This window comes from Haemorhous mexicanus, chromosome 3, assembly GCF_027477595.1.
Source record: "Haemorhous mexicanus isolate bHaeMex1 chromosome 3, bHaeMex1.pri, whole genome shotgun sequence".
Lineage (NCBI taxonomy): Eukaryota > Metazoa > Chordata > Aves > Passeriformes > Fringillidae > Haemorhous > Haemorhous mexicanus.
In genome coordinates this window covers 113,704,660-113,717,127 of record NC_082343.1, presented here as the reverse complement: position 1 = coordinate 113,717,127, position 12,468 = coordinate 113,704,660, and positions in this window count along the sequence as shown.

Below are 12,468 nucleotides of genomic sequence, written 5' to 3'. Positions count from 1 at the left end.
GGTGCCATTGCTGGGCCCTGGAGCAGAGCCTGGGCCCTGCTCTGAGCCCTCCCTGCACACAGGGACACCCAGGGCTGAGGGCCCCTCTCAGCTGTGCCTCCTCTCCAGGCTGAACAGCCCCAGCTCCCTCAGCCTTTCTTCTGTTCACACCAGGAACTGGCAATATTTACAGTACCTAAAGCACCTTGCTCCAGACACAAGTTTTGAGAGAAACTACAAAAAATTGTGAGGTATCTGTCAGGCACTATGACAAATCTTATGATGGCAAACACAGAACCAGACAATTCATAAGGTTTGATTTGTTGCTAATTAGTTCAAGCATGTCATAGAATGTCACCAAACTTAATGTCATTATGGATTTAGTATTGCACCTGCTCCTTCCCTCCAGTCCTTCTGGAAAATTATAGTTTATGTTCTATTAGGGGGCATCACAACTTATTACCATTCATGAAAATGTGCAGTCACAAAAATGAGTCTGAATTCTATTTCCAGGGGTGTCTATTCAGAGCCTGGGCACTGAAGGAAGTAGTTTTTCTGTCCCAAAGTAAAGGAAAGTGGGAAAAAGCTGGGGTTCTTATGTTACAAGTGTTTCAAGTGATTGGTGACAAGAATGATGGGCATACTGCAAGAATTTTCACAGCAACAATTAATGAATGCATAAGACAGCATAAAAAGTTACAAAATCTCCAAATACAGAAAATATTATTCTGTTAAAAGGAAAAATGCATTATTTGTCTCTGGAATTTGGGATCAGGGGGCACCCACAAAATATTTGTAATAGATTGAACACTTACATAAATATGCCATGACAGAAATAATACATTTATAATTATGTCAGGAAAGATTTTACTGAGAAATAGAAGCCTGGGAAAGACATAAAGCAAAGGACACACTACAAGGCATGAGACCATCACAGTTCATGAGATTAGGAGGCAAATTGTTTTGGGGAAAATTCTTCTGAACTTCCTTTTTGCAACAATCCCCTTTGCAGTGCAGATTTCATGCAGGTCCATTTGGCTGTGCTCAGAGAGAGGCAGGTGAACCTGTGGGGTCATTGGGTGTGCCCCTAAGGAAAATCCAAATGGAAGAAACTGTGCATTGTGTTGGTCAAACCAGAAATATCAGATGCACACTGATGATTGTGGATAGGATCATCAAACAACTTGTCATAAATGTCAAAGAGATAGGAAATAAAAAAGGCTTTTATATGATTTCCAAATCTAATTATTTTGAGGATGGGGAAGGAGTAGCTGTTAGTCTTTCCTGAGAGATCCTTGAGAAAAATACTTGAGAGAAAAAAGGATGATCTAATATGAAGCAGAACTGTTTCATCCTCTCCAACTGGAAAATAGACATGAATGAGCATTTCCCCCTGTTAAGTAGCATCAAACACATTAACTACCAGAAGAAGGTAGGGCTTTGAGATGCTGCTCTTCCAAAGAGTGACAGGAACTGCTGACCTCATTAAGCTTTGCCCTCATAAACAAGGAATTTCTGAGGGGTTAAGGAAATAACAAAAAGCACTGGTCAGTGTACCAGGAGGAAAAAAAAAAAAAAAAACTTTGGCTGTATATTAGGCAGGAAAATCTTTTATAATGAGGGCATATCCAAAGTTTAGTGTCTGAAGGGAATATATCTCCATGGAGAACTCCTATTCTCTGCATTCACTTTTTCATTATCATTTTATCCATTAGTGTAATTTCACTGTTATAGAAAAATGAATGTCAGAAACCAGAATGCTTTGCTTTATTTGTACCCAAGCCAGTGCCAATCAATACCAGAAATATTCCCTGTGCCCTGTCAATGCATTTCAACCCTTCCTTGTTGAGAGTCCTTCTTAATTGACTCCAGTGAAGCAAATCTGATTTCCACATTCTCAGTCCTTGTACACATATGCTAAGACAGCTAAATTTAAACTGTTTCTGCTCAGTTTTGTGGTGTCTGCTCTGACACTTAGAACAGAATGAGATCACCTGAATTTGCTTTATATCTTATTTTTAAGACCATTTAATTGGAATGATTTTATGCCACTGTTTCTGGGTGGTATTAAAGCAATATCCTAGAGGAAAAAGCCAAATACATTATTCTACCCCATCATTGACTCTCTCTGAAACCACCTTCTTTACTTTTACTGCTGGATCTGATTTATATCTGAGACATAAGTGTCAATAGCTTGTTTTTGATGGGCAAAATACTGCCAGGTAAAATGGATATAGTTGAGTATTAGGCTATAAAGTGGGGTATGAAGTATAATTCAAATGGGCTTCATGACACTTGTCCCTCATATGACACACATTTTTTCATTTCCAATTTCATTGGAACAAGGGGGAAAAATGGTTTCCAATCTGTCCCACCTCATAAAAATAGACCTGTGTTTAATTCTCCAGGACCTAAAATTATCCTTTAGATATTGTCAACCAATCATCCAAGGAAAATGTTCATGGACAAAGTAATAGAGAAATCTTCCATGTACAGGGACAGCTGAAATACTGCTGCAGCTTCAGTTTTAATGACAGCACTCAAATATTAGTGCTAAATGCACTGATAATACTGGGATCATCTGGCATATGCTTTTATACTTTTCAGTAAATGGTGTAGTTTGGTCCATGTGTTGCTGCAATTTATACATAAAAATGATTTCACAAAAACAAGTAGCTGATAACATTCTTTCTTCATATCCAGTGGAGGAACTGAATACTTTGAAAGAGAGCATCCAGGAGCTACTTGGCCCTACAAGATTACAAAATGGAAAGAATAATATTTTTTGTGCATGGGTGTCTTGATTTGTGTTTATATTTTTCTGGCAAGCAGCAGCCTAGATGTACCCAGGCTTAGATTTAATTGTTGGTTCTGCACCTGGAATTGGAAACTAGAATGAAGACAGCAGCCCAGGGGTCTGATGTGGTTCAGGAAGTGAGTTTGGGATGTTCTCCTGAGCAGGCTGAGAGTTGCAGCAAAGCAGAGTTGCTGAGTTTATGAGATAAATTATTTTGGGGCCAAAGACTGGCAGCCTGCATCATACTGGGGAGCACTCGAGCCAGAATCTCCAGGGTTTCTGAGAGATTTGACTCCTGAATATCAGGATTATATAAGGTGATCAAGTAGGCACAGAAATCATAGAACAAGACAAGAGATCTCCTTGTGGATACAAAAATAGTTGCCCTACAAAATCACAGAATCATCTGGTTTGGAAAAGACCTCCAAGGTCATCGAGTCCAACCTGTGAGCCATCCCCACCTTGTCACCCAGCCCAGAGCACTGAGTGCCACATCCAGTTGCTCCTTGGACACCTTCAGAGAAGGGGACTCCAACACCTCCCTGGTCAGCCCATTCCAAAGCTTAGCAACACTTTCCATGATTAAATTCTTCTGGAAAAAATAATTTTGTTTTGAAGAAAACTACTTTGCAATTAAGGATTCCAAACTGAGATTATAAAATGGTAGATTTTTTTTTTCTCCATATAAATAAAGTCAAGGAAAGGAATTACTTGACTCCAACATGCACTTCTGACTCTCAGGATCAAAATCCTCAAATGGACTTTACACTTTTGGCATTACAGTCCTCTCAGATGTTTTAATTCTGGTCTCAGTGCAATTATTACTGTTGACATTCACTTTATCTGGAGCTCCATCACCTTGGTGTATTTCTGAGAGTCTCACAAAGTGCATTTCATGCAGCACAGGACACAGCCATACTCACTGGTACCTGTTTTCGTCGTCTACATTTGATACTACCAAAGGAAGAAAATTGTTCTTTGTTTTGACAATCCTTAACTACTGCATCAGCTCTTTCTGGAAACCAGTTCACTGTCAATTAGCAGACCCTTTTAAATCAGATTAAAAAGGCAGCTGACAGAAAAATATATGGTTTTTTTCCTGCAATTTCTTTTCATCACTTTAAATTTCAAAATCTGCTGTGCTATTTTCAGCACTAGTAATGTAGATTCTTTGTCAATTCTGATTTTTAAGGCTCTATTTTTGTAGTAGACTGTATAATTTTTCCCCTACCTCATATGTTATGATGCTAAATTTGGCATTGGTTCTTATTCCTGTTTTGAAGTAGCTGTTAAATAGGGATAGAAACACCTGATTGTGGCAGGCTTTTGAAGAGTTGTGTTATTCATTGAAACTATTGTGGAAATAATCAGCTCTGGAGTGGCTACAGAAACTTATGTAAATCTGTGTGGACACACTAGAGACAGAGAAGTTATTCCATAGAAGCTGAGAACACGGTCCCTTGAGTCAATTGTATGCCTGATATAGCTCCATGGGAATGAATGGATGCACACCAGAGATTAATTTAAACACATTTCCACAGCTAAATGGAAAACCCCTTACATTTGCCGTCTATAGCAGAGCTGAAAGTCACCATTCTTTGGAGTATCAGCTTGCAGAGTAAAGAAAAGGCTGCAGATTTGACCCTGAAGGATTTAGACCCAAGATTTTTTTCAGATGTGCAAACCCTGCAGCATCACTGGATATAAATCAGCACAAGAAACTGGTCTTTTATCTTTTCTGTTTTCAGCTCCAAATGAGAAATGTAGGATAAAATATGAAGCAATCTAGGTATTTTTCAAGATAGGTGATACTATGATTCTATGATTAAGAAAGATTATTTGTCCTCTAAAGATGATTAATTTTTCCTCCATCAGTTTGTCTTCCATCCATCCACTTTAGGCATATTTATTAACATATAAATGTACCTATCTTGTCCTTATGCCACTGTTGTCATTGGCATTGAGAAGAGGGAGGATCCTTCACAGCACAGTCAAAGCATTTAGTATATATTTACTGGAATTATCTTTCATAGAAATATTTTTTTCCATTTCCATGGAATCTTATTGTCTAAATCTATACTGGTAAATCTATTCTACCTGGATTGTGCTTAACCAAAGCAAAATCTTATCAGGGATGAGAACAACACTCCTTTATCTTGGTCATGTCCCAGTCCTCTTATGTTTTATAATGTGGATGCAACTGTAGAGCCTACAGAGGGACAGCTCCCTAATTTGTTCACTTAAATTAGATGGACATTATTAGGTAATGAAAATAATTCCCCAGAAAAGGTTGATTTGCTTGCAATTAAGTTAATGCAGGATAACTCTGTCTGCAAATAAATCAGAGAGGAAAAACCTAAGTGAGCTAATGGACTTTGTTCATTAAGATAATTCGAAATCAAACAAGGACTGGGAAGTGAGAGAAGCTAATGACCAGAGCTGCAAGAATTAGCAGTACAGAATTCTCCTGTACCCCAGTTTCCAGACACTGAATTTTATCCTTTTAAGAAGTTTTCATCAAGTGTTTCAGATTGTAGTGGCACCTTTTTCCCCCAACTCCTCTCCAGTGTGTCATGTCTCAGTTTTCATCCAAGCTGTCCTTCCAGCTGGCTCCTTGTCTTGTGATTTTACTCTTTTGGACAAATTGAAGCAAATTGCTCCCAGGACATATTCAAGAGCAGCAAAACCAAGCAGTTGTTTTTTTTTTTTGTTTGTTTGTTTTTTTCCTCCCAGGCTAAAACATGCTTCTTGACTACAGGTGCTGCTGGGTTGAGCTTGTTCCCAGTTCTCTGGCAGTTCTGAGCCTGATCTCCTGAAAAACACATCAATTATCCCAGGTGATGCCATAATGGGTCTTGTGTCTCTTCATTACCACTTAAAATATCACAAATATTTCATATGTACCTTCTTTTCACCACCAAGTTCCCACAGCTCAGAGCTGTGAGGAGATCTTTAATAACCTTTCCAGCATATGGCCCTCTCCTAAAAACCATCCCCTAAAGACATTCTTTCCTGTCCTATCCTTCAACAGGGTGTGTTTGCTAATTCCTAAAAAAGCAGCAGTGTCTTTGGTTTCTGTTCAGGATAGTCTGCACTGGAGCCTTTTAGTCAGTTAGTATGAGGCTGAGAATCACAGGGTCATGGAGTCAAGAAGGTTGGAAAAGGCCTCCAAAATCATGATGTCCATCCTTTGACTGGGTATCACCAGGCCTGTTAAACCATACCATGAAGTGCCCCTTCATGGGAGGGTGACTCCATCACTTCCCAGCCTGTTCCAACGCTTAACCCTCTTCCAGTGAAGAATTTTTTCCTTATTATACAGCCTGAACCTCCCCTGGCACAGCTTCAGGCCATTTCCCCCAGTCCTATCACTGGTTTCTTGGAAGAAGAGGCCAATCCCCACCTCATCACTTTAGCTGAACTTGGCATCTGATTTCAGACAGCTTCTTATTCATTTATAGAGAAATCTCACTTAATTTTATGGATTGCTATTGGAAAATGTTTTTCAAAATATTTTTTAAAGTATTTCTGGTTAGACCAGAAACAATCAGTGTTTCTGAAGCAGATACAGCTCAAAACACTACAGCTGATAACTCCAAATTTCTCTGACTTGTCTCTGTAAATTCTGGAAGGAAAAGGATGACTGGTGTGTGTGGTCTTAGCTTGGCTGTACAGATTTTTTTTTTTTTTTAATGTGTTAGTGTGGAAAAATACTGGAATGAATAATTCTTAAGGAAAATGAGGATGGTGTGTAGAGCAGTGTACAGTGCACATGACAAAGGACTCACTGCAGATCAGACAGGATGCATTTTGTACTTAAAGAAAGACAAGTATAATAAAATGCATCATCTGTAATAGCAATAATTTTATATATACTTATACACGTGAATGAAAATAGTTTTGCAGTTAAAAATCCATATGATGTCAGTATGGTCATAAGGACCATTGACATTACCATCTTCAGTAAGTGAAAAAAAATATAAATTGCTTTTATGAAGATGATATTTTTCATATTTGTGCAACTCAGATGTTATATTAAATGGCTGTCATCATGCAGATGTCAGGCTGAAACTTTTAATTGAATTGTGAAGGAATCTTTTGCAGTGACTTGGGGAAAAGAATAATGATTAGTCATTACATCACTTATTACAAAAATTCCATCTCCCATCATTTCTATCAAAGTCTCAAAAATATCAGAGGTACTGGAGTCTGACCCACACAGTGTGAGTAGCAGAGAGAAAAATGATAATTCTATAGAGAATAGTAACAGTTCCAGGAGAGACATATGGCCCTGGTATTTCTTTCTGTTAGCTGGGAGCAGCAGTACTTTATGGTTCAGTGATCTGTTGGATAATCACAAAATAAAATAAAAGATATCATTTGTTACAGAGAATAAGCCTCAATAATGCTGTTGAACTACAAAATGACTCCTCTGTAATCACTGGTTGTAACAAGATGTGAATGATCCCAGTGCCACACACTGCCTCTGCCACCATGCCATCATTTACACTCCTAAATGAATACACATTCATTTTCTTATGGAGACACAGTACTTGGGTCTCAGAACAGCACTGAAATAAATTTCACTTGTTATTTTATTCATATTTTCCCCTCAGGAGAAGTTTTCCAGCAGAAAGCCTCTAGATACTGGCAAAAAAAAAAAAAAAAAAAAAAAAAGAGCACTGCCAATGGTTCACTGAGATCCTCAAATAAATGCAGTGCAAATAAAATTAGCAATGGTCACATCTTGGTCTGTATAGAAACTTAGGATGGCTAAAGTGACATCATGGCCCTGAACGGGGTGCATCTCTTTAGAAGTAATAAAATGCTTTTGCTTTCACTAAAATCAGATATTTCCTTGAATCAAAGAATCATTACAGTTGGAAAAGACCTCTGGGATCACAGAGTCCAACTGTGAATACAAGCTGTGGATATTGTCCTTTATTTCAGAAATCTACTCTTTGGCCTGATTCTGCTTGTTTGAATGTGGCAATTGGAAAACACAAACAAAAAGTTTTTCCTTTCTGCTTTAAATGTAAACAGATAAACTGGTTTGTTTGTAAGGTTGCCATCTAGATTACGAAAAACAGCCTGCCATTAATCCATATCATTTAAAAAGGAATTTAAGGCCCTTTACATTTATCCAGGTTGAAAATCCAAGCAGGAAGTAAGTCTAAAACTCTGGCTGAGGAGCACAGGTCAGTTCTCTGGCCCTGAGATGAACAATTGCCACCTATCCATTCTCAAACTCTCCATGAATTTTGTATCCCACTATATTCAAGTTGGGTCTAATCCCTGGACCAGATGAGTTCCCAAACCTTCTCAGGAAATGGGAGAGTGCTTGCCAAGTGTGCCATGGACAATGCTGGCAGTTCAGCACTGGTTTCCAGTCCTTCTGCCAAGGGCCAAAAAATATTTTATGAACTGGGATAGATGCAGAATATGTGTCCTGATCATACTTCTGAAGTTTGTGCAATTCAAGCTGCTCACTGCTTTGATGAGAATAAATTTTGCCCTTATTTATTAAAAACACAGAGCAGGATTCTCAAACGCAATTACCCAACTTTTGGGATCCCTTTTATGCATTGGAAAAAAGGACATTGATTTTCAAAAGCAGAGTTTTCTCAAGGATCAAGAGTATAATTTCTCAGATATCAGATGTTGGGTTTGGAATGTTTGACTCTGAAGATGAAAAATCTAACAGCTGTGAAAACTAAAGGTGACAGGTTTTTTAAAGATAAAATGTTATTAAATACTTCAAGAAACCTAGCTAGACTGTTTATGCTGAAATTGTACTGTGTTGGCATAACTGAGTTGTTGTTCTAGAAGCTTAATTTACACATTTATCACAAGTTATATGAACTATATTTGTTTTGGGAGGATTTTTTTTTACATTGCATTTTCAAAGCTTTTCACCAGACACAGCTGAATTTTGAATGTCCAGGCCTCCAGATTTTTGGGTAGACTTTTGCTTTGCAAAATACAGTAATTACATGTATTTTTTTTTCTAATAATGCTTGAGATTGTAAAAAATACAGTAAAAATGATGAAGGTTTTAGTTTGTTTTTGTTTTGAAGCTATTTATTTCAATGCAATAGCATTTTTGATTTAATAGAGATATTTCAGAATAAAGATTGTTGATTACATGTAACTTGAAATCGAAGACTTGTTAATATTTGTGAATATGAAGTGTTTGCAATCATAGGTTTTTTTCTGAGATTTCCCTCTTAAAAAATCTTTATCTGATTTTTAAAAGAAATGTATTTGGATTTTCAAAACTTACACACACACATATGAGAATATTCTTGACCTCTCATGTATGTTTGACTCTGTGTTCAGGGAACTGCAACAACACTTTTGATAACTGGAAGCAATTACTCTTTTCCATCTCTGTGCCACAGCAACCAGAATATTTAGCCCAAAGGAGAGGAAATCCTGTCAATGAGCTTGAAATGTTGTGATGACACAAAAACATAAAATTACCATGGAATTAGAAGTTATGTTGGGAAAACTACTGTCTATTCATTAGTCACATCAAAATCATTCCGTACAATTCATTTTCCAGAGTTCCATCCAAAGGGAGTACCCAGGACCCATTAGAGGTTTCACAGATATTTCCTTTTATACCTTGATAAACTCTCCATTAAGCACAAAAATTATAATCCTGATTTGCATTGCCTTCTTGGTTAGCCTTTCACACTGTTTCTTGTATTTTATTTACTTTTTACAGGGTATATCTGGATGAGAAACAGCAGAAATACTTTTTCTTGAGTGTGGTGTTTGAATCCTGTGTGAATATCTGCAACTCACCTGATCTTCCCCCTGCAACCTATTTAATCTTTATCCTCACTATCATTGTAATCAAGGTTTCAATGGTAATAATTTAGAGTTACAATTCTAGACCTTTAACAGACATTTCAAAAATGCCATAATAACGTGGGGGTCTCAACAGCTTCCCAATTTGTCTTAATTTCACCTACATTTATTACTCTCTTCTGGCAAATATGTTTTCTACATTCCTGTATTACTGCTGGATATGATGGGAAAATCTCCTTGCTAACATCTACTGCAAATACAGCCTAAGTATTGAGAACTTTCCTGTGTATCTGTATATTTATATAAATGTATAAAATTGGTGATCTTAGATGTCTTAGCCTTAATGATTCTATAATTCTATTTTTCTTCACACTTACACATGTATGAATACTGATGGTAGGGATATTTCTGTACAAACATTTAAACATAAGCATGTGCATCTCCACATCATCTAAAATGACAACTAAATTTGTCATTTCAGCACTCCAAAGTTTTCATAAAATGGATCCTAAGTCTACAGAAGCACCAAAGTGTTCTTAAGTTGTTTAGAATTTCTTTCTTGCTTCTAAATTTAAAACTAGGCTTTTGGGGCACAGGCTGTACTTTCTCTGGGGGTGTAATTGTCATGTACATATTAATATATGCAAATAAAATTGGAGTTTCAACAGCCACTATTCCTCCAAAGGTTAGATTCTCTAATTAGAGCCAAGCAATTAGTTCTAAAAAGTTTCCTTTTTTTTTTTTTCAGAAGCCTTGCATTTCCTTAGCAGTAAAATTACATCTCAGTCCTTCCTTTCTGTTTCAAGATATGAAACAATTACAACTGTACCTTCATTTCATCTTGCCCACTAATTGCCCCCTTTTAACACAGAGCATTTCAAATGGTGCCTCTTTGAGGTTTTATAGCTGTCTAATATGTACACGAGGACAGGTGCAATGTTGGAGCAAATTGAACTATTCTTTGTCATTCTGACACCTTAAATCCCATGTTGCTGACTGGGGAACCAGCAATAACTGAGTCTTCAGGCTTAATCTTCCCCCTGCTCCATTTTTTTGTTAAATTAAAATAAATCTCAGTGTGATGTAGGAATAACATGACCCACTGAGTGCACTCAAAGATGAATGGTTGAACTTTTTTTCTTCCTTTACAATGAGATCTTAAAATTTTAAAATAAGCAGTACTTGACCCTAGCACGACTTTGTGATTCCTTCTTGTAAATGGAAGAATCAACAATGATCAAATGAAAAAGGTCAGACAGTGAGAACAGCAAAGCAATTCATGTAACTTTGAATGATTCATGGGACATGATCATTTTTATCATAAAAAAGAGTAAACAAATCAATGCATCGTGCCTGTCAGTTGTCTGAAACAAATACCCACATCTACAACATGTAACTGGAGGCAAAAGGAGTCTATTCTTCCAGCAGCTCCCTACAGGGAGGCACAGACAGCTCCAGAGGGTAAGTCAGCACCCCCAAGACATACATTTCCCTCCAATGTGCTCATCTCTCTTTCTCCACTGATTATTTGGGGAGCTCACAGTCAGCAGGCTTGTAGCACATATCCCTCAGCCAAGTGCCTAAAAATACCAAATACCCCAGCAAAGGGAGAGAAGTCAAGGAAATTCCCTGTGTGGCACTCAGGCAACCAAAAATAACTGCAAGATTTGCATTTGCAGGAAGTAGTGGGCAATAAATGGGAGCTTAAATCCATTCAGCTCACAGGTGTCCCATGCACAACGTGTCTGAGCCTCCAGGGTTCACCCTGCAACCTGTCCCCCATCTCATTCCATGAAGAGGGATATAAATACCTATCCAAACATGGCAGGGCAAAAAGAAAACCAGAGATGGAGAAGCCCAAAGAGAGCTGTAAGAGGGCTGACGTGATGAAGATGTGACATATACAGGCAAATGTGCCAAGGGTTTGCCAGGTTGCACTTGCCCAGAAAGAGAGCCCAGATGTCTCCAACAATCCGAAGCAGAAGCAGAAGGAAGTGACCTGGGGGAGGTGGAAAGAGACGAGGAAGCTGGGAGCCCATGAGGAACAGAAAGGATGAGTACACAGGGAGGAGGAGAGTCTGGTGTTGCCAAAATGTCTCATTGCTTCTGTTCAGAGATATGATGACACTCAGAAAATGCTGAAGGAGAATTTTGCAATTAGCCTTTTTCCCCCTGTGTTTTTCCTTAGGGGAAGGAGGAGAATGGGAGGAAATAAAGGGAAGGAAATAAAATCCAACCTGTTCTTTTTAGTTTATGCACCAACCCTTGCTTAGGGCTGTGCCTTAAGGCACAATATAGCCCATACTGATTATTATAATAAATTTAAGCTTATTCCCACTTCTAGAAAATTGGTACACTTATACATGAGCATACATATTAGACATGGTAGTCGCCGTATTTTTTTTTCAAGAAACAAAGATAAATGGATACTGAAAGCACCATCACACCCTTGTCACTCCATAACCCAACAAAGGTGGCAGTGTCAGCCTCAGCCAGGACCACGCACCCACTTACCTGCTTACCTGTGTAGCATAGGTTTGCCTTAGGTAATGACAGATGCTCACAACCTAAAGCCTCACTACCTTGAAAGTGAAGTTGATAATTTGGGAAATAAGCAGGGAAAAGAAAAAGATAATGCCTTTAGGGGATCTATAAATATAGGATACAAATATATTTATTTTCTTCTTCTTTTCTTTTTTTTAAGACTGAAACAAAATATCAGATTTTTTTGTGGATTACAATTCTCTCATTCACAGTAGCATTCATTTGCTGGTCCTACAGAGAAAATACCAAGAAAACAGTCCTTCAACATATATTTGCTAATGTTTCCAGATGTAGTGAGAGGGAAATATTCTGATTTTCACAGAATTATAGAA